The sequence below is a fragment of the Protopterus annectens genome, chromosome 16.part0 (assembly GCF_019279795.1).
Source record: "Protopterus annectens isolate FY-2018-M chromosome 16.part0, PAN1.0, whole genome shotgun sequence".
Lineage (NCBI taxonomy): Eukaryota > Metazoa > Chordata > Ceratodontiformes > Protopteridae > Protopterus > Protopterus annectens.
This window is the reverse complement of record NC_056750.1, coordinates 79,024,305-79,050,525: the sequence shown is the minus strand read 5'-3', so window position 1 is coordinate 79,050,525 and position 26,221 is coordinate 79,024,305. Positions and strand designations below refer to the sequence as shown.

The window sequence follows — 26,221 nt, the reverse complement described above, 5'->3', positions numbered from 1 at the left end:
CGTGGTAACAGATCCATTAGAGCGATTAAAAGAGAACAGGATTAAGGATTCACTAACACCACTCATAACTAGGTACTGTCTTGGGACAGGTGACCCCCTGTCCCATGTTAGATGTCACAGTTGTGGATGTCAGCGTAACACATAACATGTTAAATTATTATTTTTTTACCTTTAGCACGGTATCAGTAGAGATAAGTGAAAGTGAGAACAATGGCTCAAATGTTTGAACAAAAGTAGGTTCTGGCATCTGTGACAAAGGGCAATACTGCCAGGTCAGCTAGCTGGAATTTTGTAAATAATTCTATGTCATTTGAGAATATTAATATGATTTATATAGAAGTGTGACAGAAGGAGATACTGCCAGCCCATCTATCTGGAATTTTTTAAGTGGTTATGTGTCATTTATGAATACCAACATCCTTTATGTAAAACGGGGAAGTGATGTCATTGTAGAAGGTGGTCACGTGATTGTTCATTGCTATAAAACTTCCTGTGAAGTATGTAATAGTTTCTGATGAAGTGTCAAACTATTGAGACAAAAGCTCTTATTGGATGTATATTTATTTTGATGACTTCTTTGTTCATTAAAGTGTGTTTTTAATCTTCATTTGTGAATAGGCCTTTGATAATACATGCATTTTGTGGATTTAATTGAATGGATATACGGAATGAACTGTTGGCAACTGTGAGGAACACAGAGAGTGTTTTTATTTTATTTTGTTGGTTTACGTGGTGGTGCTGGTGTGAATATTTTGCAATCATATTATCCATGCTTACTATCTGAGTTATGGCAGTTTGTTTCATTCTGCCTACCTCAATGTTCAGGATTTGACCAGCATTATTATATATGTAACAGCACTTGCCACAACTGATTATTTCATCCCTTCAGGTTCTACTTCTTCCTCTTTCATCAGTCTTGCCCCTCCTCTATGTCTCTTCTCTTTATTTTTCTTGCATTTCCATAACTCCTGCAATCTTTATATCAGACTATCAAGCCCCACCTTAATATTCCCTAATGACCTGTCATACCATCTCCAAGTTACAGTTTTTAATATATTTTCCCTTGGATTCTTGTTTCTATCATCCATTTCTTTTCTTTTATTAACATCTTCATCTTCCCTTTGAGCCATCATTCCTTATCTCTGACTTTAGGTAATAAAGCTCCCATCTTCATCTCCCCTTTGAGCCATCATTCCTTATCTCTGACTTTAGATAATAAAGCTCCCATCTTCATCTCCCCTTTGAGCCATCATTCCTTATCTCTGATTTTAGATAATAAAGCTCCCATCTTCATCTCCCCTTTGAGCCATCATTCCTTATCTCTGACTTTAGATAATAAAGCTCCCATCTTCATCTTCCCTTTGAGACATCATTCCTTATCTCTGACTTTAGATAATAAAGCTCCCATCTTCATCTCCCCTTTGAGCCATCATTCCTTATCTCTGACTTTAGATAATAAAGCTCCCATCTTCATCTTCCCTTTGAGCCATCATTCCTTATCTCTGACTTTAGATAATAAAGCTCCCATCTTCATCTTCCCTTTGAGCCATCATTCCTTATCTCTGACTTTAGATAATAAAGCTCCCATATTCATCTTCCCTTTGAGACATCATTCCTTATCTCTGACTTTAGATAATAAAGCTCCCATCTTCATCTTCCCTTTGAGACATCATTCCTTATCTCTGACTTTAGATAATAAAGCTCCCATCTTCATCTCCCCTTTGAGCCATCATTCCTTATCTCTGACTTTAGATAATAAAGCTCCCATCTTCATCTCCCCTTTGAGACATCATTCCTTATCTCTGACTTTAGATAATAAAGCTCCCATCTTCATCTCCCCTTTGAGCCATCATTCCTTATCTCTGACTTTAGATAATAAAGCTCCCATCTTCATCTTCCCTTTGAGACATCATTCCTTATCTCTGACTTTAGATAATAAAGCTCCCATCTTCATCTTCCCTTTGAGCCATCATTCCTTATCTCTGACTTTAGATAATAAAGCTCCCATCTTCATCTTCCCTTTGAGCCATCATTCCTTATCTCTGACTTTAGATAATAAAGCTCCCATCTTCATCTTCCCTTTGAGCCATCATTCCTTATCTCTGACTTTAGATAATAAAGCTCCCATCTTCATCTTCCCTTTGAGCCATCATTCCTTATCTCTGACTTTAGGTAATACAGCTCCCATCTTCATCTCCCCTTTGAGCCATCATTCCTTATCTCTGACTTTAGATAATAAAGCTTCCATCTTCATCTTCCCTTTGAGCCATCATTCCTTATCTCTGACTTTAGATAATAAAGCTCCCATCTTCATCTCCCCTTTGAGCCATCATTCCTTATCTCTGACTTTAGATAATAAAGCTCCCATCTTCATCTTCCCTTTGAGACATCATTCCTTATCTCTGACTTTAGATAATAAAGCTCCCATCTTCATCTCCCCTTTGAGCCATCATTCCTTATCTCTGACTTTAGATAATAAAGCTCCCATCTTCATCTCCCCTTTGAGCCATCATTCCTTATCTCTGACTTTAGATAATAAAGCTCCCATCTTCATCTCCCCTTTGAGCCATCATTCCTTATCTCTGACTTTAGATAATAAAGCTCCCATCTTCATCTTCCCTTTGAGCCATCATTCCTTATCTCTGACTTTAGATAATAAAGCTCCCATCTTCATAGGTTCATAGGTTCATAGGTTCATACTAGGCTATCTGCCCTAGGGCATTTATAAGCCTAGCCAGAATGTGTTTGGCTTTCGCCACCCATTTTAAATTTATTTTGCTATGCCCTTTTTCGAGGTTAGTATACTATGCCTCTATCTAACAGTGACACAGAAGTGATACCCGGGGTAAACCTACGATCTCCCATCCACTCATCAAGATTCCTCGTGAAGAGAGTCAATGAGGGACTCTGCCTAACCTGGACTGGGATTTTATTCCAGAGTGAAGGGAGCCTCTGGGTTATGAATCTGTCCCTCCAGCATGTCCTATTTATTTCAGTGCTGAGGTTCAAGTCTCTCGAGCGCAAAGCTCGATGGGATTTGGATTTTCTGAGGTGCAGCATGTCCATTAATTCCGGGTTGGACATGGCTTTATACGTCAGGCACAGATCCCCTCTGAACAGGCAGTATGCCACTGAGTAGAGCTGGAGTTTCTTTAACCGGGCAGCATATGGCATCTGTTTGAACCCTTTGATCCTCTTGGTGAGGTACTTTTGGAGTCTTTCCAGTTGCTGCAGGTGTCTGGTAAGGTACATCCCAAAAGGGGCATTGTACTCAATTATGGGCCTGATGAGGGATGAGTAAAGAGGCACGATGACCTCCCCTGATCTAGATGTGAATCCCTTCATGATTAGGTGGGCTATAAAAAATGTTTTTCTAACCACTTTGGCCACGTGGTTGTCAAATGAGAGATTGCTATCAACTTGGGTCCCCAGGCCCCTAATTACTTCTTCTGTACTTAATGGATTTCCACCTATGTGGTAATTTGTGGGCACTTTGTTTTTGCCAAAGGGGATGACTATACACTTTTGGCATTTAGCTTGAGGCCATGGCTCTGGCACCAGTTGTCTGTTTCTATGAGGCCCTTTTGGAGGATGCTTGTGTCAGCTGGAGAGTCGATTATGGCACCCAGTTTGCAGTCATCTGCGAACTTGGTCAGCCACAGTCCTTCTGTGTTGGCCTGTACCTCTGAGAAATATATACCGAACAAGAGAGGTCCCAGGACTGAGCCTTGTGGGACACCACTTGTAACTGGTTTGGAGTCTGACATGGCTCCAGCAATTCTAACCATGTGGGTTCTGTCCTTGAGCCAGTTTGCAATCCATCTAGTGACATAGGGGTTTATATTTAAGCTGGTGAGCTTATCTATAATGCCCGAGTGGGGTATTGTATCGAAGGCTTTTGCGAGGTCCATGTAGGCTGTGTGGACCACCTTCCCCTCTTCAATGGCCTTGGTGACTGTTTCAAAGAAATCAACCAGGTTTAAGAGGCAGGATCTGCCCTTAACAAAGCCGAACTGGGTAGGATCCAGTGTTTGTAGGTCCCCAATATCTTTATTTATGAGGTCCATGATGATCCTTTCCATAGCTTTGCAGACCAAGCTAGTCAGGCTTATGGGGCGATAGTTTCCAGGATCCGTTGAGGCACCACCTTTATGGAGAGGGACCACTGTTGCTGTACACCACTCTTTGGGCACATATCCTGTAGTAAGGCTGAGATTGAACAGTAGTTTTATGTTTGGGTTTAGCTCTTCTTTGAGTTCATGTAGGATGCCGCCCGGGACACCATATGGTCCCATTGATGCTGTGTTTTTTGCTTTGGAGAGGGCGGCTCTTACCTGAGCATCTGAGATGTCAGGGGGGCAGCACTCTGCTGGGATAGATATTTGCCCTTTTGGGGAGGGGGGGAGAAGTTTGCGCTGAACCTGTCAGCTAGGATGTTGGCAATGTCTGTGGGTTCGGTGTATTTTTTGTCATTTTGGACTAATTCTGAGCATATCTGGGAATTACCACCCAGGTTCCTAACATAACTAAAGAAAGCCTTGTGATTATCCTTAGTGTCCTGTGCAATTTTTCTCTCGAAGCTGGCCTTAGACAATTTTATGTGTGCCCGTAGTTTTTTGCTAATACTGATCAGTGATGCCTTCCCTCTTTTGGGATTTTGCTTTATCATTTAGTAGCTTCCTCCTTCTATTGTATAGTTTGTTTATGGCTGGGGTCCACCAGACAGGACGTCTGCCTTTGGAGGATTGGGTCTTGGTTTTATTTGGGATCGCATGATCCATGCATTCCTGAAGGTGTTCATAGAATGCGTTTATAAAGAATTCTGCGGTCTGGGCTGTATTTTCCACAGGCCCGGGGGCTTTGAAGGATTCCACCTCAGTTTTGAGGAGTGTAAAATTTGCTTTAGAGAAGTTTTTCACTGTGGTTTTCTGGGCAGGGGTGGGGTCGGGATGTGAATATCCAGTGAGATTAGTTTATGGTCTGATCTTACCAGTGAGGGATACACTTCTGGTCTGGAGCATAGAGTCCCCATGTTGGTGATGATCAGGTCCAGTATGTTTTCCCTCTTGTGGGAGTGGTAACAAGTTGTTCCATAGCATTTGAGTTTATAAATTCTAGGAACCTTTGGGCTAGGGTGTTGGAGCTAGAGTAATGCTCCCAGTCTATGTTTGGGTAGTTGAAGTCACCCAATATAATGGTGTTTGGAGAGACCTTCATATTTTCCAGTGTTCTCAGGAAGGCCGAGTGGGGTTCCTGGTTTTGGGAGGGTGGTCTGTAGCAGGCTATAAACTGGAAGGCAGTTTTACCCACTGTTAGTTGCACATGGATAGTCTCTGATGCTTCATGCTTTGCCACCAACCTGGAGGTGTGGGTATCTTTGATGAATATCGATACTCCCCCTGCTTTTGTGGTTCAGTCCAAGTTTTGGGGCCGAAAAGCATGGTATGAGATATAACCTGGTAGTGCTGGGGTGCTCTCGGGAGCCCTGAACCAGGTTTCTGTTACTGCACAGATATCGATGTTCTCCATGCTAAGGAGAGTTTCGAGTGCGTGCATCTTGAGGTTTAGACTTCTGGCGTTGAGTAGCATTACTCTTAGTTTCTTATCCCTTGTGATACCTATGGAGGTGGGTTTGTCTTTTGAGCCTTGCCTAAAAAGGCACTATGGGGGTAGCAAGAGCCTTTGCCAATATCCGAAAGCCCAGGGGTGACAGGTGCAAGCCGTCCCTAGCGAAGCATCTTGGCTTGTCGAGCATATCATCCCAAGCTGACAGGCATTGGATCCCCTTTGAATGACACCAGTACTTAAGCCAATTGTTGAAATTGATCATCTTGTCTTCATATTGTGGCATCATTCTTGGTGAGGGTAAGATGCTACTCAAGGTCAGGGTCATACCGGCCTGGGCTACATGCTCAGAGAGCTCCTTTATGTCTCTTTTCATGTAGTCCAGGGAGGTACGTCTCAGGTCATTCACACCAGCATGGACAATGACTGAGTCATATTTGTACTTGCCTTGGAGTGACCTGAGTGCTTGTGTTATGTGGCGGATCCTAGCACCTGACAGGCTGCTCACCGTGACCCTCTCCTTGTTCAGCCTGGTGAGCGGGACGTCAGTGTGCCTGACGATAGAGTCACCTATTACAAGTGTATCAGGTGTGTTGTTTAGTCTTAAGGGCTGTGACTGTTTGGCACACTGGCTTTGTGAGATATGTGTTGCACGTGTTTTGTTTTGGGGTAGCGGCTGCTTGGGTGTCTGCTTTGGAGTTCTCTGCTGCTTCGGCAGATCTTTATTTAGAGCCTCAGTATGTTTTGTGTGATTATGTGTTTGGTTTGCTGTCGTGGTAGGTCTATGTGAGACTGGAATTGTAGTGAGTATGGTTTCCTTCTCCTCCTGACTGGTTATGCCAGTACTGAGTTGAGAGAGCTTAGCCTCCAGTTTGGCTATATGGTTGCATCTCTCACATGTGTTGGAATTTGTTGGGAGGAGGAGAGGGTTGTCTGTGTACATGAGGCAGTTGTAACATTGCCTCAAGATTCCCAGATTCACCAGCTGGACCGGAGAGGAGATTGACAACTGACCTTTGGACATGCTAGAATAATATTGGGAATTCCTTAATAATTGAAAACCAGGGCCAGTGGGGAGTGAGGGTGTAGTGCTTTAATTTTTAGTGCTGACTTATATAATTGCTTTAGTGAGCAAGTGCCAGGTAACTTAAGTGCAATGTGTTACAGGTAACTTAAATGCAAAACGACAAACAGTAACTTTCTTTCAAGTGAAACAAGGAAATAAGTACAGTAAGCAATGCAGATATCACTAGTGAGCCACAGAAGCGCTGAGAAGCCGCGTATTAGGTGGAATTAGCATTCCAGGGAAATAACAAGCAAACAGACAACAAGCATATAAACAAAGCTATATTCAGCAGGCCTGGATCTAGTCTATGCTACAGCAAACAAGGTGTACCAATTTCAGTAAGATACAGTTCAAATATTCAGGCACTATAAACCTTTAACCAGAAATTCCCAGCTCAGAAGGGCAGAGTCCAGCCTCTTCTCCCACAAGAGTGCAGACCACAAACCTTCTTAATGTAAAATAACTGGCCTGAAGCCCAAGTGCCTAAACCAGAACTAATACACTTTAAGAATAACAGACACTGGGATCTCAATCAGCAGTTCCCAACTTAGAAGGATGAAAGCTACCTGTCCTGCCACCACAGTGCATGCCACAAACCTTCCTAATGTAAAACAACTGGTCTGAAGCCCAAGTGCTTAATCCAAAAGACTTAGAATGACAGCTAAACTTTAATCAAGTTACTACCAAGCAGTAATAAATACAATTGAATACTTTAGAGAATGCCTGGATTAGTGCTCAAGTTACACAAACAAAGCTAGATCCAGCAGGCCCGAATCCAGTCTATGCCACAGCAAACAAGGCGCACCAACTTCAGTAAGAAGCAGTTCAGATATGCATGCACTATAAGCCTTCAATCAGAAATTCCCAGCTCAGAAGGGCAGAGTCCAGCCTCTCCTCCCACAAGAGTGCAGACCACGAACCCTCTTAATGTAAAATAACTGGCCTGAAAGCCTAAGTGCTTAAACCAGAATTAATACACTTTTAGAATAACAGACACTGAGCCCTCAATCAGCAGTTCCCAACTTAGAAGGATGTAAGCTACCTGTTCTGCCACTACAGTGCAGACCACGAACCCTCTTAATGTAAAATAACTGGCCTGAAAGCCCAAGTGCTTAAACCAGAATTAATACACTTTTAGAATAACAGACACTGACCATCTGGTCCCATTGATGCTGTGTTTTTTGCTTTGGAGAGGGCGGCTCTTACCTGAGCATCTGAGATGTCAGGGGGGCAGCACTCTGCTGGGATAGATATTTGCCCTTTTGGTGGGAGAAGTTTGCGCTGAACCTGTCAGCTAGGATGTTGGCAATGTCTGTGGGTTCGGTGTATTTTTTGTCATTTTGGACTAATTCTGAGCATATCTGGGAATTACCACCCAGGTTCCTAACATAACTAAAGAAAGCCTTGTGATTATCCTTAGTGTCCTGTGCAATTTTTCTCTCGAAGCTGGCCTTAGACAATTTTATGTGTGCCCGTAGTTTTTGTTAATACTGATCAGTGATGCCTTCCCTTTTGGGATTTTGCTTTATCATTTAGTAGCTTCCTCCTTCTATTGTATAGTTTGTTTATGGCTGGGGTCCACCAGACAGGACGCCTGCCTTTGGAGGATTGGGTCTTGGTTTTATTTGGGATCGCATGATCCATGCATTCCTGAAGGTGTTCATAGAATGCGTTTATAAAGGATTCTGCGGTCTGGGCTGTATTTTCCACAGGCCCGGGGCTTTGAAGAATTCCACCTCAGTTTTGAGGAGTGTAAAATTTGCTTTAGAGAAGTTTTTCACTGTGGTTTTCTGGGCAGGGGCTGGGGTCGGGATGTGAATATCCAGTGAGATTAGTTTATGGTCTGATCTTACCAGTGAGGGATACACTTCTGGTCTGGAGCATAGAGTCCCCATGTTGGTGATGATCAGGTCCAGTATGTTTTCCCCTCTTGTGGGAGTGGTAACAAGTTGTTCCATAGCATTTGAGTTTATAAATTCTAGGAACCTTTGGGCTAGGGTGTTGGAGCTAGAGTAATGCTCCCAGTCTATGTTTGGGTAGTTGAAGTCGCCCAATATAATGGTGTTTGGAGAGACCTTCATATTTTCCAGTGTTCTCAGGAAGGCCAAGTGGGGTTCCTGGTTTTGGGAGGGTGGTCTGTAGCAGGCTATAAACTGGAAGGCAGTTTTACCCACTGTTAGTTGCACATGGATAGTCTCTGATGCTTCATGCTTTGCCACCAACTGGAGGTGTGGGTATCTTTGATGAATATCGATAGTCCAGCTCCGTTTGTGGTTCGGTCCAAGTTTTGGGGCCGAAAAGCATGGTATGAGGTATAACCTGGTAGTGCTGGGGTGCTCTCGGGAGCCCTGAACCAGGTTTCTGTTACTGCACAGATATCGATGTTCTCCATGCTAAGGAGAGTTTCGAAAGCGTGCATCTTGAGGTTTAGACTTCTGGCGTTGAGTAGCATTACTCTTAGTTTCTTATCCCTTGTGATACCTATGGAGGTGGGTTTGTCTTTTGAGCCTTGCCTAAAAAGGCACTATGGGGTAGCAAGAGCCTTTGCCAATATCCGAAAGCCAGGGGTGACAGGTGCAAGCCGTCCCTAGCGAAGCATCGTGGCTTGTCGAGCATATCATCCCAAGCTGACAGGCATTGGATCCCCTTTGAATGACACCAGTACTTAAGCCAATTGTTGAAATTGATCATCTTGTCTTCATATTGTGGCATCATTCTTGGTGAGGGTAAGATGCTACTCAAGGTCAGGGTCATACCGGCCTGGGCTACATGCTCAGAGAGCTCCTTTATGTCTCTTTTCATGTAGTCCAGGGAGGTACGTCTCAGGTCATTCACACCAGCATGGACAATGACTGAGTCATATTTGTACTTGCCTTGGAGTGACCTGAGTGCTTGTGTTATGTGGCGGATCCTAGCGCCTGACAGGCTGCTCACCGTGACCCTCTCCTTGTTCAGCCTGGTGAGCGGGACGTCAGTGTGCCTGACGATAGAGTCACCTATTACAAGTGTATCAGGTGTGTTGTTTAGTCTTAAGGGCTGTGACTGTTTGGCACACTGGCTTTGTGAGATATGTGTTGCACGTGTTTTGCTTTGGGGTAGCGGCTGCTTGGGTGTCTGCTTTGGAGGTCTCTGCTGCTTCGGCAGATCTTTATTTAGTGCCTCCGAGTATGTTTTTGTGTGATTATGTGTTTGGTTTGCTGTCGTGGTAGGTCTATGTGAGACTGGAATTGTAGTGAGTATGGTTTCCTTCTCCTCCTGACTGGTTATGCCAGTACTGAGTTGAGAGAGCTTAGCCTCAGTTTGGCTATATGGTTGCATCTCTCACATGTGTTGGAATTTGTTGGGAGGAGGAGAGGGTTGTCTGTGTACATGAGGCAGTTGTAACATTGCCTCAAGATTCCCAGATTCACCAGCTGGACCGGAGAGGAGATTGACAACTGACCTTTGGACATGCTAGAATAATATTGGGAATTCCTTAATAATTGAAAACCAGGGCCAGTGGGGAGTGAGGGTGTAGTGCTTTTAATTTTTAGTGCTGACTTATATAATTGCTTTAGTGAGCAAGTGCCAGGTAACTTAAGTGCAATGTGTTACAGGTAACTTAAATGCAAAAACGACGAACAGTAACTTTCTTTCAAGTGAAACAAGGAAATAAGTACAGTAAGCAATGCAGATATCACTAGTGAGCCACAGAAGCGCTGAGAAGCCACGTATTAGGTGGAATTAGCATTCCAGGGAAATAACAAGCAAACAGACAACAAGCATATAAACAAAGCTATATTCAGCAGGCCTGGATCTAGTCTATGCTACAGCAAACAAGGTGTACCAATTTTAGTAAGATACAGTTCAAATATTCAGGCACTATAAACCTTTAACCAGAAATTCCCAGCTCAGAAGGGCAGAGTCCAGCCTCTTCTCCCACAAGAGTGCAGACCACAAACCTTCTTAATGTAAAATAACTGGCCTGAAGCCCAAGTGCCTAAACCAGAACTAATACACTTTAAGAATAACAGACACTGGGCTCTCAATCAGCAGTTCCCAACTTAGAAGGATGAAAGCTACCTGTCCTGCCACCACAGTGCATGCCACAAACCTTCCTAATGTAAAACAACTGGTCTGAAGCCCAAGTGCTTAATCCAAAAGACTTAGAATGACAGCTAAACTTTAATCAAGTTACTACCAAGCAGTAATAAATACAATTGAATACTTTAGAGAATGCCTGGATTAGTGCTCAAGTTACACAAACAAAGCTAGATCCAGCAGGCCCGAATCCAGTCTATGCCACAGCAAACAAGGCGCACCAACTTCAGTAAGAAGCAGTTCAGATATGCATGCACTATAAGCCTTCAATCAGAAATTCCCAGCTCAGAAGGGCAGAGTCCAGCCTCTCCTCCCACAAGAGTGCAGACCACGAACCCTCTTAATGTAAAATAACTGGCCTGAAAGCCTAAGTGCTTAAACCAGAATTAATACACTTTTAGAATAACAGACACTGAGCCCTCAATCAGCAGTTCCCAACCTAGAAGGATGTAAGCTACCTGTTCTGCCACTACAGTGCAGACCACAAACCCTCTCAGTGCAAAACAACTGGTCCGAAGCCCAAGTGTTTAAACCAGAAGGCCTAGAATGAGTTACACCAAGCAGTAATAAATACAATTGAGTACTTTTAGGATGATGCAAAAGTAAAAAAAAAGTAGGTAGAAACACAAGTACAGTAAAAGCTGATTAAATTTTTTTTTTTTTCTGAACAAGTGCTGAGATCAAAGAAACAGATTTGAGTGCTGAAACTAGAAAACTGGCTAGTTATAGGGAAAAAACTAAGCTAGAAGGCTTCCCTCCAGCACAGAAGGGCTTGGGGGCTCAAAAGCCTACAAATAGTCTATACCACTTAACAGGAAAGGCAGGAAACAAGCTTAATTTTTTTTTTTTTTTTTTTTTTTCTGTTTCCCAGATGCTCTCTTTGTACACAGTAGGAGTGCCTGAAATCAGAATATGATCTCACTGCACTCAGTTGAGTGAGCAAATGAGATGGGCCCAGAAGGAGTATCCAAACACAAATTTACAAGAGGGGCGGGCAGCTGCAAGGCCACTAAGATTAACACCAAAAAAAAAAACAGGCAGGGTGGGTGGGACAAACTGAAGAGCAGAGTGAAAAGTTCCAGTTCAGCTAAATATTCTTTCCACACAGTTAAAATCAATTTAAATACTGTATTTTTTTGAAAAAAAAAGCAGATAAAGGTACTTAAATTCTCTTATACGTCCAGTTGAATATAACAAGTTGTTAGCCGGCCAAAGCTGAGGTTTTTAAGCAGAAACTATTTCACACTGTACCACTTAAATAGGCAAGGACAGGAAATCAAAGAATGTGACTACCCCACACCTGTAATTACTAGCAAATAACAAAATTCAGCAAACACTGACTAACTACCAGTTCAGCTAATATTTCTTCCACACTGAAGAGCAGAGTGAAAAGTTCCAGTTCAGCTAAATATTCTTTCCACACAGTTAAAATCAATTTAAATACTGTATTTTTTGAAAAAAAAGCAGATAAAGGTACTTAAATTCTCTTATACGTCCAGTCATCTCCCCTTTGAGCCATCATTCCTTATCTCTGACTTTAGATAATAAAGCTCCCATCTTCATCTTCCCTTTGAGCCATCATTCCTTATCTCTGACTTTAGATAATAAAGCTCCCATCTTCATCTCCCCTTTGAGCCATCATTCCTTATCTCTGACTTTAGATAATAAAGCTCCCATCTTCATCTTCCCTTTGAGCCATCATTCCTTATCTCTGACTTTAGATAATAAAGCTCCCATCTTCATCTTCCCTTTGAGCCATCATTCCTTATCTCTGACTTTAGATAATAAAGCTCCCATCTTCATCTCCCCTTTGAGCCATCATTCCTTATCTCTGACTTTAGATAATAAAGCTCCCATCTTCATCTTCCCTTTGAGCCATCATTCCTTATCTCTGACTTTAGATAATAAAGCTCCCATCTTCATCTTCCCTTTGAGCCATCATTCCTTATCTCTGACTTTAGATAATAAAGCTCCCATCTTCATCTTCCCTTTGAGCCATCATTCCTTATCTCTGACTTTAGATAATAAAGCTCCCATCTTCATCTCCCCTTTGAGCCATCATTCCTTATCTCTGACTTTAGATAATAAAGCTCCCATCTTCATCTTCCCTTTGAGCCATCATTCCTTATCTCTGACTTTAGATAATAAAGCTCCCATCTTCATCTTCCCTTTGAGCCATCATTCCTTATCTCTGACTTTAGATAATAAAGCTCCCATCTTCATCTTCCCTTTGAGACATCATTCCTTATCTCTGACTTTAGATAATAAAGCTCCCATCTTCATCTCCCTTTTGAGCCATCATTCCTTATCTCTGACTTTAGATAATAAAGCTCCCATCTTCATCTCCCCTTTGAGCCATCATTCCTTATCTCTGACTTTAGATAATAAAGCTCCCATCTTCATCTTCTCTTTGAGCCATCATTCCTTATCTCTGACTTTAGATAATAAAGCTCCCATCTTCATCTTCCCTTTGAGACATCATTCCTTATCTCTGACTTTAGATAATAAAGCTCCCATCTTCATCTTCCCTTTGAGACATCATTCCTTATCTCTGACTTTAGATAATAAAGCTCCCATCTTCATCTTCCCTTTGAGCCATCATTCCTTATCTCTGACTTTAGATAATAAAGCTCCCATCTTCATCTCCCCTTTGAGCCATCATTCCTTATCTCTGACTTTAGATAATAAAGCTCCCATCTTCATCTCCTTTGAGACATCATTCCTTATCTCTGACTTTAGATAATAAAGCTCCCATCTTCATCTCCACTTTGAGCCATCATTCCTTATCTCTGACTTTAGATAATAAAGCTCCCATCTTCATCTCCCTTTGAGCCATCATTCCTTATCTCTGACTTTAGATAATAAAGCTCCCATCTTCATCTCCCTTTGAGACATCATTCCTTATCTCTGACTTTAGATAATAAAGCTCCCATCTTCATCTTCCCTTTGAGCCATCATTCCTTATCTCTGACTTTAGATAATAAAGCTCCCATCTTCATCTCCCCTTTGAGCCATCATTCCTTATCTCTGACTTTAGATAATAAAGCTCCCATCTTCATCTTCCCTTTGAGACATCATTCCTTATCTCTGACTTTAGATAATAAAGCTCCCATCTTCATCTTTCCTTTGAGAAATCATTCCTTATCTCTGACTTTAGATAATAAAGCTCCCATTTTCATCTTCCTTTGAGCCATCATTCCTTATCTCTGACTTTAGATAATAAAGCTCCCATCTTCATCTTCCCTTTGAGACATCATTCCTTATCTCTGACTTTAGATAATAAAGCTCCCATCTTCATCTCCCTTTTGAGGCATCATTCCTTATCTCTGACTTTAGATAATAAAGCTCCCATCTTCATCTTCCCTTTGAGCCATCATTCCTTATCTCTGACTTTAGATAATAAAGCTCCCATCTTCATCTTCCCTTTGAGCCATCATTCCTTATCTCTGACTTTAGATAATAAAGCTCCCATCTTCATCTTCCCTTTGAGCCATCATTCCTTATCTCTGACTTTAGATAATAAAGCTCCCATCTTCATCTTCCCTTTGAGACATCATTCCTTATCTCTGACTTTAGATAATAAAGCTCCCATCTTCATCTTCCCTTTGAGCCATCATTCCTTATCTCTGACTTTAGATAATAAAGCTCCCATCTTCATCTTCCCTTTGAGCCATCATTCCTTATCTCTGACTTTAGATAATAAAGCTCCCATCTTCATCTTCCCTTTGAGCCATCATTCCTTATCTCTGACTTTAGATAATAAAGCTCCCATCTTCATCTTCCCTTTGAGCCATCATTCCTTATCTCTGACTTTAGATAATAAAGCTCCCATCTTCATCTTCCCTTTGAGCCATCATTCCTTATCTCTGACTTTAGATAATAAAGCTCCCATCTTCATCTTCCCTTTGAGCCATCATTCCTTATCTCTGACTTTAGATAATAAAGCTCCCATCTTCATCTCCCCTTTGAGCCATCATTCCTTATCTCTGACTTTAGATAATAAAGCTCCCATCTTCATCTCCCCTTTGAGCCATCATTCCTTATCTCTGACTTTAGATAATAAAGCTCCCATCTTCATCTTCCCTTTGAGACATCATTCCTTATCTCTGACTTTAGGTAATAAAGCTCCCATCTTCATCTTCCCTTTGAGCCATCATTCCTTATTTCTGACTTTAGATAATAAAGCTCCCATCTTCATCTTCCCTTTGAGACATCATTGCTTATCTCTGACTTTAGATAATAAAGCTCCCATCTTCATCTCCCCTTTGAGCCATCATTCCTTATCTCTGACTTTAGATAATAAAGCTCCCATCTTCATCCCCCCTTTGAGCCATCATTCCTTATCTCTGACTTTAGATAATAAAGCTCCCATTTTCCTAACTCTTACCTTCAAAATACCTCTTTGCATTATGCATCTGTCTTTCTCATGTCCTTTTCCATCATTTGCACTCCAAGAACATAACCTGTATTTTGCTGTCCCACATCCTTTTTCTTCTCTTTTCAGACTCTATTAAGCGTATAACACCATATATAATAATGTGTAGCCGGTGGGTCCATATAATATTTACCACCTTTAATACGAGTGCTTCCCACATTTCTTCTCATTCCCTACCATGCCTCTCAACCGCTTAGTGCAAGATTTCTGTACAAAGCCAAAAATAATGGGAGATAAAGGCCCACAATCAGGGACAGAATTTAAATATTGATTTTATAAACTCACAAACTTACTAGAATAATAGGTTTTCCGTTAGCATACATTTTCTTAAGGGAATGAAGTCTGAAACTGAAATGTCTGTCACTATTTTGTGATTTCAGTCCTCAAAGATTTTCCAGAAAACCACAAATTTCATGAAGAGCACATCAAAAATACTTGGCAGAAATGTGGACCTACTGTTAAATTGTGGAGAGTTGAGAGGTAAATGCCTTACCTTCATATTATCAGTCATCCTCCATTTTCAAAATGCTCCTTAACACTTCTTCTGCCTTCCCTATCTTCTATAGTTCTCTAAATATCCATCCTGCTGTACATTTCTTTAGATGTAACTATCTGATTGCAGGGCTATTACTTCCATCTTGCTTGTTGAAGTCCCCCCTTCTTTTCTTTGTTAGCTTATGACTTCTAGACATCTATAGCTCTACCAGTTATCCATTCATAAACTTAAATCTGCCTGGTCTTCTTCAAACACATTAAACTCCCCTCTCCTCCTTCCATTCCCATTACTAGTTTGTTTCTTTACCCTACTTTTCCTAACCATATTTAGCCTTTTGCTGTTCTGGTTTTCTTATCACATATCATTTCACCAGATAACTGCTTCTGGTCTCCCCACCAATCCCATCCCCTTCCTTTTACAGCTACTTATCACATGTTGCTCTAAGAAGTTAAATGGACTGAAGCCCCTTCCCCTTCATTTATCCCTTTTCTCCTACCTAGTACCCGGCATGCCCATAGCATTACTCTGTCTGCTCCACTGGTCCATATTAAATGGTAATACATAGTCCTAGAAGCTAGGCCACTTCCAGCCCTCTATCTCCTTCATCATTGTGAGTTGCCTGCCTTTACAGATATAACGACTTCATGTATTCTGCGAACATCTCAGTTCCCCACCCCCTACCATCATCAAGACGTGCCTTAGTACCTACCCAATGTTTGCAGTACTGTCATTCTTGGGATGCCATTCTTTTTTACCAGTGTCACCATCTTCCCATTCCATTTTGAAAACAACTTTTTTACTTACCTTTAATTTAATAACGTTCCCTTCCTAATTTATTTCATACTGTTGCCACCTGCTCTTCCAGGTATTTCTGCTCTTTTAGACCACAATAATCCCTTACATTTTCCTATCTCTACTACTGCCAATTTTATTTATTTATTTAATTAAGTTTCTTTTTTGTAGTTGTTTTAACTAGGGTGTTACACTGATACAAAAGGACCTATTTAAGCCAGTGACCAGAATATCATGTTTAAGACACTCACGTAACTGCAAATCAAAACTCTATAAACATTTAAACAACAAAACAACATAATAAAAGTGCATATAGACTCCCAGCATGCACTTTGCGTATTTGTAATATATGCTTCAACAGGTAAACAACAATCTCATTCCCAGCTTTGTTGGACAACGTTTTAGTCTGTAAGTGTACCCAGTCATGTCTTTTGATCCTTTCTGATATCTCTTATCGACTCTTTATCTCCAAGTCCCTCTGTGGCTTCAGGGTCTTACTAAAACCCCTTCCCACTAAACAGGTAGTCTCCTCTTCTTTCAGGCTATGCACTTCCTATACACATACCTTTTGTATCTCTGGATTGTCTTCATTGAGATCATAACCAGCACCTAAGTTCACTTCAGCCACCATCTACCATCTTCTTCACTTGCGAAGTCACAGTCCACTTACTCAGTATGCATGTCGTCCTGTCCCCTCCCTATTCTGTAATGCAACTTATCCTCACCAACTGAATATCCTTCTATTCCAGTGTCATAGGTGGTTACTGAACTATTGACCCAAAGGTCTTCGTAAGTCTAGCCATGTGTATCTAATATAAAGGATCTTTCCTAAACTCCAGATCTTAGTTAGCAATGACTGCCCATATCTTGGAGGGTCATAGGTGAAATCCCCAGCAGGAATTTATGGTTTCCCATCCAGTCATCCATGCTATGCTTAAACAAGGTCATAGAGGGTCTTTGTTTGATGTGAATTGGTAGCCTATTCCAGAGGAGTGGCAACATCTGCGAGACATATCTGTCCCTCCAGCAGGTCCTATTTATGTTGCAGGACATGTTAAGGTCCCTGGAGCTTGTGACCCTTGTCTCATTTGACTTGGGGATATGCAGCATTTCCATTAGGTTTGGATCTGAGATTGCTCTGTAGGACAGGCACAAGTCTCCTCTAAGTAATCTGCATGCTACTGAGTACAATGACAGTGACTTCAGTCTGTCAATATATGACATGTGCTGCAGACCCTGAATTTTCTTGGTTAGAAATCTCTAAGGTCTCTCAAGTTGCTGCAGGTGCCTGGTAAGGTACTTACCAAAGGGAGCATTGTACTCAATTATTGGCCTGATGAGGGTCGAGTACAGGGGAGTTATGACCTCTTTCACTCTTCAGGCAATGCCATTGCTAATGAGGCATGTGACGCAGAATGCCTTCCTTAGCACAGTAGACACATGGTGGTCAGTTTATGCTACAGTAAACTTGCATTTCCAGGTCTCTTACTACCGAGTTGTTACTTAGGCTATGATTCCTAGCTCTTAATCTCTTGGCACAAAACATCTGGACAAAGCCAAAAATATTGGTGGGGGACAAAGACACAAATATAGGGATACATTTTAAATAATGTTCTTATAAATGTATTAAGTTGCTAGAATATAAGGTCTTGTGTTACTATACATTTTCTGAAAGACATGGTCTAAAACTCAAAAGCCTGTCATTACAGAGTGAATTCAGTCCTCACTGATTTGCCACAAAAATCCAGAAAACCACAAAATTTATCAGAAGCAGACAAAAAATATGAGGCAAAAATCTGGACATTCTATGAAAATCTGGACAATTGAGAGATATGGATAGTCTGTAGGGATAACATTTTTACTGAAGGGGATGATAATGCATTTTTAGCACTGAGTTTGAGTCCATGGTTTGGCACCAATCACTGGTTTGTGTGGAAGGATACTGACATCATTTGGGGATTCAATGACTGCACCTAATTTGCAGTTGTCAGCAGACTTAGTCAGCCACAGCCCCTCTGTTTTGGCCTGAACATCTGAGAAGTATATTCCAAACAATAGGGAGTCCAGCATTGACCCCTGTGGAACCCCAGTGGTGACAGGTCTGCTGGATGAAGTAAAATCCTCAACTTTGCCTGAGTGTGATCTGTTGGTGAGCCAGTTAGCAACCCACCTGATGACATAAGGTTTGATATTCAACTGGGGAGAGTTTATCAATGATGCCTGAATGTGGGATTGCATCGAAGGCCTTGGCTAAGTCAAGGTAGGTTGTATGGACAGATTTGCCTTTGTCTATGGCTCTGGTGATATTTTCAAAGAAGTATGCCAGATTTAACAGGCATGATTATTCATTCCATAGCTTTACAGATAAGACTGGTAAAGCTTATGGATCTGTAGTTCCAAGGGTCTATTGCTGTACCCCCCTTTATGAAGTGGGATGATGGTTGCTGTTTTCTATTAAGCAGGGACAAAACCAGTACTGAGTCTGTGGTTGAAGAGAGTACCTAATGGAGTTGCTAATTCCTGCTCTGGACCATTTAAAATGCAACCTGAGATGCCATCCTGTCCCATAGAGTCTGTGTTTTTGGCCTTGTTGAGAGCATTAATGACTTTCTCTTTGAAGATGCAAGGTGGGAGAGATGTAGAGGGAATGCTTTGTGTAATGTTTGGAGGGGATGGGGGAGGGGTGAAATTTTTGCTAAACCTGTCAGCTAAGAGGTTAGCTATTTTCACAGGATCAGTGTGTGTGATGCCATCCAGAGCTAGTTCAGCACAAGTGTGAGTTCTACATTTTAGATTGCAGTTTCCAAACAACTGAAAAGGCCGCAGAAACACCTCACTAAAAGAATCACAGGCCTAAAGCAGATGCCCTATGCTGACTGACTAAAAAATCTCCAGCTATACTCTGTTGCATATCGTCTACTCAGAGGCGATCTCTGCTTAACATACAAGGCTATGTAAAACCCAGAGCTGTTGGACATGCTACCACTTAAAGAAATCCCAATGCATCAGAGCCACATGCTCCAGGGACCTAAACCTTGTCATCACAATGAACAAAACATGCTGGCGGGATAGGTTCCTGACCCAGAGACTCCTCATACTCTGGAAAAGACTGCCCATACATGTCAAGCAGAGCACCTCCTTGGCCCTCTTCAAAAGGAACCTTGATGACTGGCTGGGAGATAAGAAATTCACCCTGGGGATCACGTCAGTTGCCCTGCTAGACAGGGGTCCAGGGAAGTAAATAGTGTGGGAAGAAATAGCCAGGGAATTGTTATGGCTATGCTTGTGTAGGCCCTAGGGCCGATAGCCTAGTACCAACCTATGAACCTATCCAACCTATACACCTCTCAACCTTGTCAACAGCTTTGGCCCTATATTCATTTACATGATTTAATGAATGATATGGCATGTCAAACTCCAATGTCTGCATTTAAGGACTTACTTTGCAATCATCCCTGAGTACCTTGAGGAAGGAAAAAGGAGATATTTTACATGTTCTGACAACAGGGACAGGTATGGGGAAAGTGGTGTCTGTGTGTGCGTGTGTGTGTGTGTGTGTGTGTGTGTGTGTGTGTGTGTGTGTGTGTGTGTGTGTGTGTGTGTGCATGTACGATTTACTATGTGTGTGACAGTGACTGGTTATTCCTCTGATTCCATGATACAACTCCAACACAATTACCTGTCACAGGAAGTGCTTATCTGCACTTTGTGGTAGGTAATGCAATTGAGAGCCATGAAATTTAGCCCATAAGATCATAGGTGATTAGTTGGTCAATGGTCCTAAGAGGCCTTTTTAAGCCTAGCCATGTATTTGCATTTATAAATGACAGGATAAATTACTAGGGGTATATAGTTATGTTTAGGTGACTGAGCATTTATATGCTGCCTCTGTCCAGTAGGGGGGGATACATGTGAGTCCCAAAGTACATTTTTAATTTCCCATGCATTGATCCAGGTCACTTTGAATAGGGAGAGGGATGAACTCTGCTTCACATGGATGGGAAGGTTTAGGTCCTTGGAGCGGGTATTTCTAATCCTGTTAAACTTGATGATGTGCTGCAAATCCCTCAGTAGTGGACAGGATGATGCCTTATAAGAGAGGTACTAGTCACCTCTCGATAGTCTATAGAAGACTGAGTATAAATATAATGCTTTGAGGTGGTCTGTGTATTTCAACTGGCTTACGCCTTGTATTCTTTTGGTAAGGAACCTCTGTGGGCATTGCAGTTGCTGCATATGCCTGGTAAGGTACAATCTGAAGTGGACATTGTGCTCTACGATTGTTCTAATAAGGTTTGAGAACAGAACACTGGTATAATGACTGGGTCTACTCTTGGATATGTATTGTCTATGAGACAATTCCCAAGGGAGGTTGACTTTTCCAAAGGTACTATTATGCATTTTTTGGCATTCAGTTTTGGACAATGGCTCTGGCACCTATTATTAGTTTGCAAGAAGCCCTGTTTTGGATATTAGTATCTTTTGGTGACTCTATAATCAAGCCATGCATGCAGTTATCTGCAAACTTGGTGAACCAGAGGCCTTTAATGTTAGGCCAGAAAGGAATGGCCCCGGCACCAAACCCTAAAGGGACTCCATTGGTGACTAGCCCTTTTGTGGAGAAGGAGTCTTCCTGTCCTGATTTCCTGTGTCCCATCTTTGAGCCAGTTAGCTGTCCAATGGTCACATAGGGGTTACTTATAGTTTCATGTTTTTTTGACAATACCCAAATGATGAATAGTGTTGAATACTTTGGCCAGGTTAACATAGACAGTGTGTAGCATTTTGCCCTTGTTCACAACATTGACGACTTTCTGAAAGAAGTCCGTCAGGCTGAGCAACTATTACCTGCCCTTAACAAATCCAAGCTGTGTTGTATGCAGTGTCTGAAGATTTTGTATGTCTTTGCTTACCATGTCCATAATAATTTTTTACATGGACTTGCATGTGAGACTAGTCAGACTTACAGCTTTTTAATTACCCTGGTCAGTTGATGGTCCACCCTTGTGCAGAGGGTTAACTGTTGTATTCCTCCAGTCACTAGAAAAGAAACTAGTCTGGGTACTATGACTGAACAAGGATCCTAAGGGGCTAGACAGGTCATGTTTCATGCTATTCAGGAGGTAACCTGAGATATTATCAGGGACTATGGATGCAGTATTTTTTTTTTTTTTGCTTTGGAGAGCACATTGAGGACTTGTTTACTTTTGATATCTGGGGTGAGTTATGGTCAAGGGTATTTCTTGGGAGGTGTCAATGGGGACAGTGAGTGAATCTAGATATAAATTTGTCACCTAGTAGGTTTTTTATATCCTCCAGCTCCATATAGGTGATTCCAGTTGCAAACCGGTTTAGCACACTGTTGTATGTTACCTTTGAGGTTGCATACATAGCTGAAGTAGGCTTTATGGTTGCCCTTTATTTGCGGGGCTGTCTTTACCTCATATTTGGCTTGGATGGATTTTATAAGACTCCTGGGTTATTTATTTAGTTTGATGACGTTATTTAGCCTTGCTAGGTATTACACTTCATACTCCTGGCCATGATTCTCTTTCTTTTGTTATATATTTTGTTAACATTGGGATTCCTTGAGGGTGGTTTGTTCTTTGAGTTAGTCATATACTTATTTTGGGGTGGGTACATCCATCTCAATGCAATTATTTACATAGTAGTAAAGGGTTTCTGTGAACAATTCCACACAGGCAGTGGTGTTCATGGGGTTTTGGGAGGGGGGGGTCTTTCCTCATTGCAACACATTTGTCTCTGAATCACAAAATACTACATTGTGGTAACTGGACCATTTTACTGTTGGGTTTAATGGCCTTTGCTAGGGATCTTAATAAATCCTCCCCAAGCTGGTCCTTGAAAAGCTCATGTAAGTGATAGTGAGGTTAGTCGATTGGGTAAAACAGAAGATGAAAAGACAAAACAAAGTCACTCCAGTGGCATAGAAGGATAAAGCCCTGACTAGGTCTCAGGTTTGATTAGTGGCTCTGGTGACTGATGGAGTGGCAGGGACTGGATGGGCATGCCCATCATGGGTGGAAGGGGGCTCATTGATACTCTCCCAAGGGGAGGCATAGTCCAAACAGGGAGGCTGCCCTTGGATGCAATCGATGAGCATGGGGGACGGCAAAGGGAAGTGGGTAGCGCATAAAAAAACCTGATGAAAGCACAGATGAACTGAGTCCCCAGGATGCTCTTAGGACCCACAACCAGTACCAGCAATACTGGAGTTAAGTCTCAGGGGTAGGATGATGGCTGGTAGACCTGGCATAGATGTGTAGCACTGTGCAGGTGAGAAGGTACAAATGAGATGTGAGGGGACCTAAAAGAAAAAAGCCAGAAACAGAAAAATTTCAGGAGAGTTATTTGGAAATTCAGTATATGAACTGGCAGAAAGACCAGTGCTCTAGACTGTTGGCATATAACAGGAAGTTAGTAGTGGTCAAGGCACTACAACTATTGTTAATGACTAAGTGGTCAAGGCACTAGAACTGTTGTTAATGACTAAGTGGTCAAGGTACTAGAACTATTGTTAATGACTAAGTGGTCAAGGCACTAGAACTATTGTTAATGACTAAGTGGTCAAGGCGCTAGAACTATTGTTAATGACTAAGTGGTCAAGGCACTAGAACTATTGTTAATGACTAAGTGGTCAAGGTGCTAGAACTATTGTTAATGACTAAGTGGTCAAGGCGCTAGAACTATTGTTAATGACTAAGTGGTCAAGTCACTAGAACTATTGTTAATGACTAAGTGGTCAAGGCACTAGAACTATTGTTAATGACTAAGTGGTCAAGGTGCTAGAACTATTGTTAATGACTAAGTGGTCAAGGCACTAGAACTATTGTTAATGACTAAGTGGTCAAGGCACTAGAACTATTGTTAATGACTAAGTGGTCAAGACGCTAGAACTATTGTTAATGACTAAGTGGTCAAGGCGCTAGAACTATTGTTAATGACTAAGTGGTCAAGACGCTAGAACTATTGTTAATGACTAAGTGGTCAAGGCGCTAGAACTATTGTTAATGACTAAGTGGTCAAGGCGCTAGAATTATTGTTAATGACTAAGTGGTCAAGGCGTTAGAACTATTGTTAATGACTAAGTGGTCAAGGCGCTAGAACTATTGTTAATGACTAAGTGGTCAAGGCACTAGAACTATTGTTAATGACTAAGTGGTCAAGGCGCTAGAACTATTGTTAATGACTAAGTGGTCAAGGCGCTACAACTATTGTTAATGACTAAGTGGTCAAGGCGCTAGAACTATTGTTAATGACTAAGTGGTCAAGGCACTAGAACTATTGTTAATGACTAAGTGGTCAAGGCACTAGAACTATTGTTAATGACTAAGTGGTCAAGGCGCTAGAACTATTGTTAATGACTAAGTGGTCAAGGCGCTAGAACTATTGTTAATGACTAAGTGGTCAAGGCACTAGAACTATTGTTAATGACTAAGTGGTCAAGGCATTAGAACTATTGTTAATGACTAAGTGGTCAAGGTGCTAGAACTATTGTTAATGACTAAGTGGTCAAGGCGCTAGAACTATTGTTAATGACTAAGTGGTCAAGGCGGTAGAACTATTGTTAATGACTAAGTGGTCAAGGCACTAGAACTATTGTTAATGACTAAGTGGTCAAGGCATTAGAACTATTGTTAATGACTAAGTGGTCAAGGCGCTAGAACTATTGTTAATGACTAAGTGGTCAAGGCGCTAGAACTATTGTTAATGACTAAGTGGTCAAGGCGGTAGAACTATTGTTAATGACTAAGTGGTCAAGGCGCTAGAACTATTGTTAATGACTAAGTGGTCAAGGCACTAGAACTATTGTTAATGACTAAGTGGTCAAGGTGCTAGAACTATTGTTAATGACTAAGTGGTCAAGGCACTAGAACTATTGTTAATGACTAAGGAAAAGATTAGTGGCCCTCCAGTGGAGTCTGGTGAGACAGCACGTGAGAGGCATCTGGTGAGACAGCATGTGAGAGGCATCTGGTGAGACAGTACATGAGAGGCATCTGGTGAGACAGCACGTGAGAGGCATCTGGTGAGACAGCACGTGAGAGGCATCTGGTGAGACAGCACATGAGAGGCATCTGGTGAGACAGCACGTGAGAGGCATCTGGTGAGACAGCACGTGAGAGGCATCTGGTGAGACAGCATGTGAGAGGCATCTGGTGAGACAGTACATGAGACACATCTGGTGAGACAGCACGTGAGAGGTTAGTAGATGGACGAGCTCAGCAGTAGGCAATGAGTTTGGCCCGATCTTTTATGTAATTCTGAAAAAGCATGTTAATCGATCAATCATACTTTTAATAAAGGAAATGAATGACTGTTTATTTTTTAATATTTTTATTGCAAACTGTCATTAATTATAAGTAGACAGTAAAGTTTAAGTGTTATTTTCTTTGTTTCAAGTATTTTAGGGTTTGTGGAAGTACTTTTGCTGTTTCTTTTGTAATCGGATCTCCTAGCGATGAAACATTATAGGGTTTGATGAAACTGGTGTTTTCCTTTTCTCGCCAGTTGTGTGACTGTGAGGTTTGTATATTTAAATGAGAGAGTATGATAAATGCAGGGTGTCTTCCCCCAACATATTTTTACAGTAGAGCATCAGTTATCCAAACATGTCCATTTCCACTTCACACAATCAGGTAGGTGTGGTTTGTGTTCATTGCTGTACCCGAGTTTGGAGGAATATTTTGTGCTTTGTTGCTGTACCTGATACTTCTCAGAATATTTAGCTTTCAATTACACTTGAAGGGGGATACTCTGCTTCAATTGCTGGAAGAGAATTGAGAAGGTAGTCTTGTGATGGGATGGTGTGTGTGTGTGTGTGTGTGTGTGTGTGTGTGTGTGTGTGTGTGTGTGTGTGTGTGTGTGTGTGTGTGTGCGTGTACCCCAATTAGGGATAACTGGTGATTAGTGGCATTGCTCAGGCTCAAACCCTGTACCTTGGGTACAAGAGCCTGAGGTTTCTACCCCTACTACCACTGAGAAACTGATTTTTATAAGGTTGGTAGAGACCCTATTTTAACAAACAATGCATTGGGAGAAAAGACTTTTTGCCATCTTTTAGGAAATGCATGGTACAGTAACGCAAACCTTTTATTCTAGCAACTTTCTAAGATTATACAAGCAATATTTAAAATGTGTCCCTGGTTTTGAGTGTTTGCCCCCCCCCCCATACTTTGGCTGTTTCCACATTTCTTGTGCTACAACGTTGACACATATGGTTGAGTGTCAAGTGCATTTTACAAGGAGCTGAGAGCTTCAGGGGAAGGCAAGTTTAGTGCTGCTTATGCCAAATCTGTTTACAATGTACAACTGTTATTCAGCAAATGATAATCATTATTGTGCTAAAGCATTTAAAAGCATTGTTAGTAGCACAACAGGTAGTATATTTGTTTTTGATGTAGAAGGTTGTGGGTTCTATTCCCACAGTATGTGGATGGATTGTTGATACTGTACTGTGTTGTACTTTAAAGGGGGTGGATACTGCAGTCCTCAGTTACAGATGTGTTTAATGTGGGATTATTCTGATGACTTTTACTTCTGTAGAGATTGTGCATTGACTGATATTGGTGGATTGGAATTGTAGAGGTTTGACTACACTTTTACTGATAAAATGTTCTGAATTGGGCAGTTTTTTTTCATTTTTGGTTCATACATTTTGTTTCATTCTTACTAGAAAAATGTTCAAAACTACAAATTTAAAACACACTCTAACTAATATTATTATTATTATGCTATATTACACCGGGAATATAATTTAATACAA

General features: G+C 41.5%; 2 protein-coding genes across 2 annotated transcripts in view; both read left to right on the top strand.

Moving 5' to 3' along the window:
* Positions 1 to 26,221, top strand: part of LOC122790957 (ubiquitin-conjugating enzyme E2Q-like protein 1) — a 267,038-nt gene that overhangs the window by 19,965 nt on the left and 220,852 nt on the right. The gene's annotated exons all lie outside the window — the stretch shown is intronic.
* LOC122790517 (jerky protein homolog-like) overlaps positions 1 to 26,221 on the top strand; it is a 67,127-nt gene that overhangs the window by 38,716 nt on the left and 2,190 nt on the right. The window lies entirely within an intron of this gene.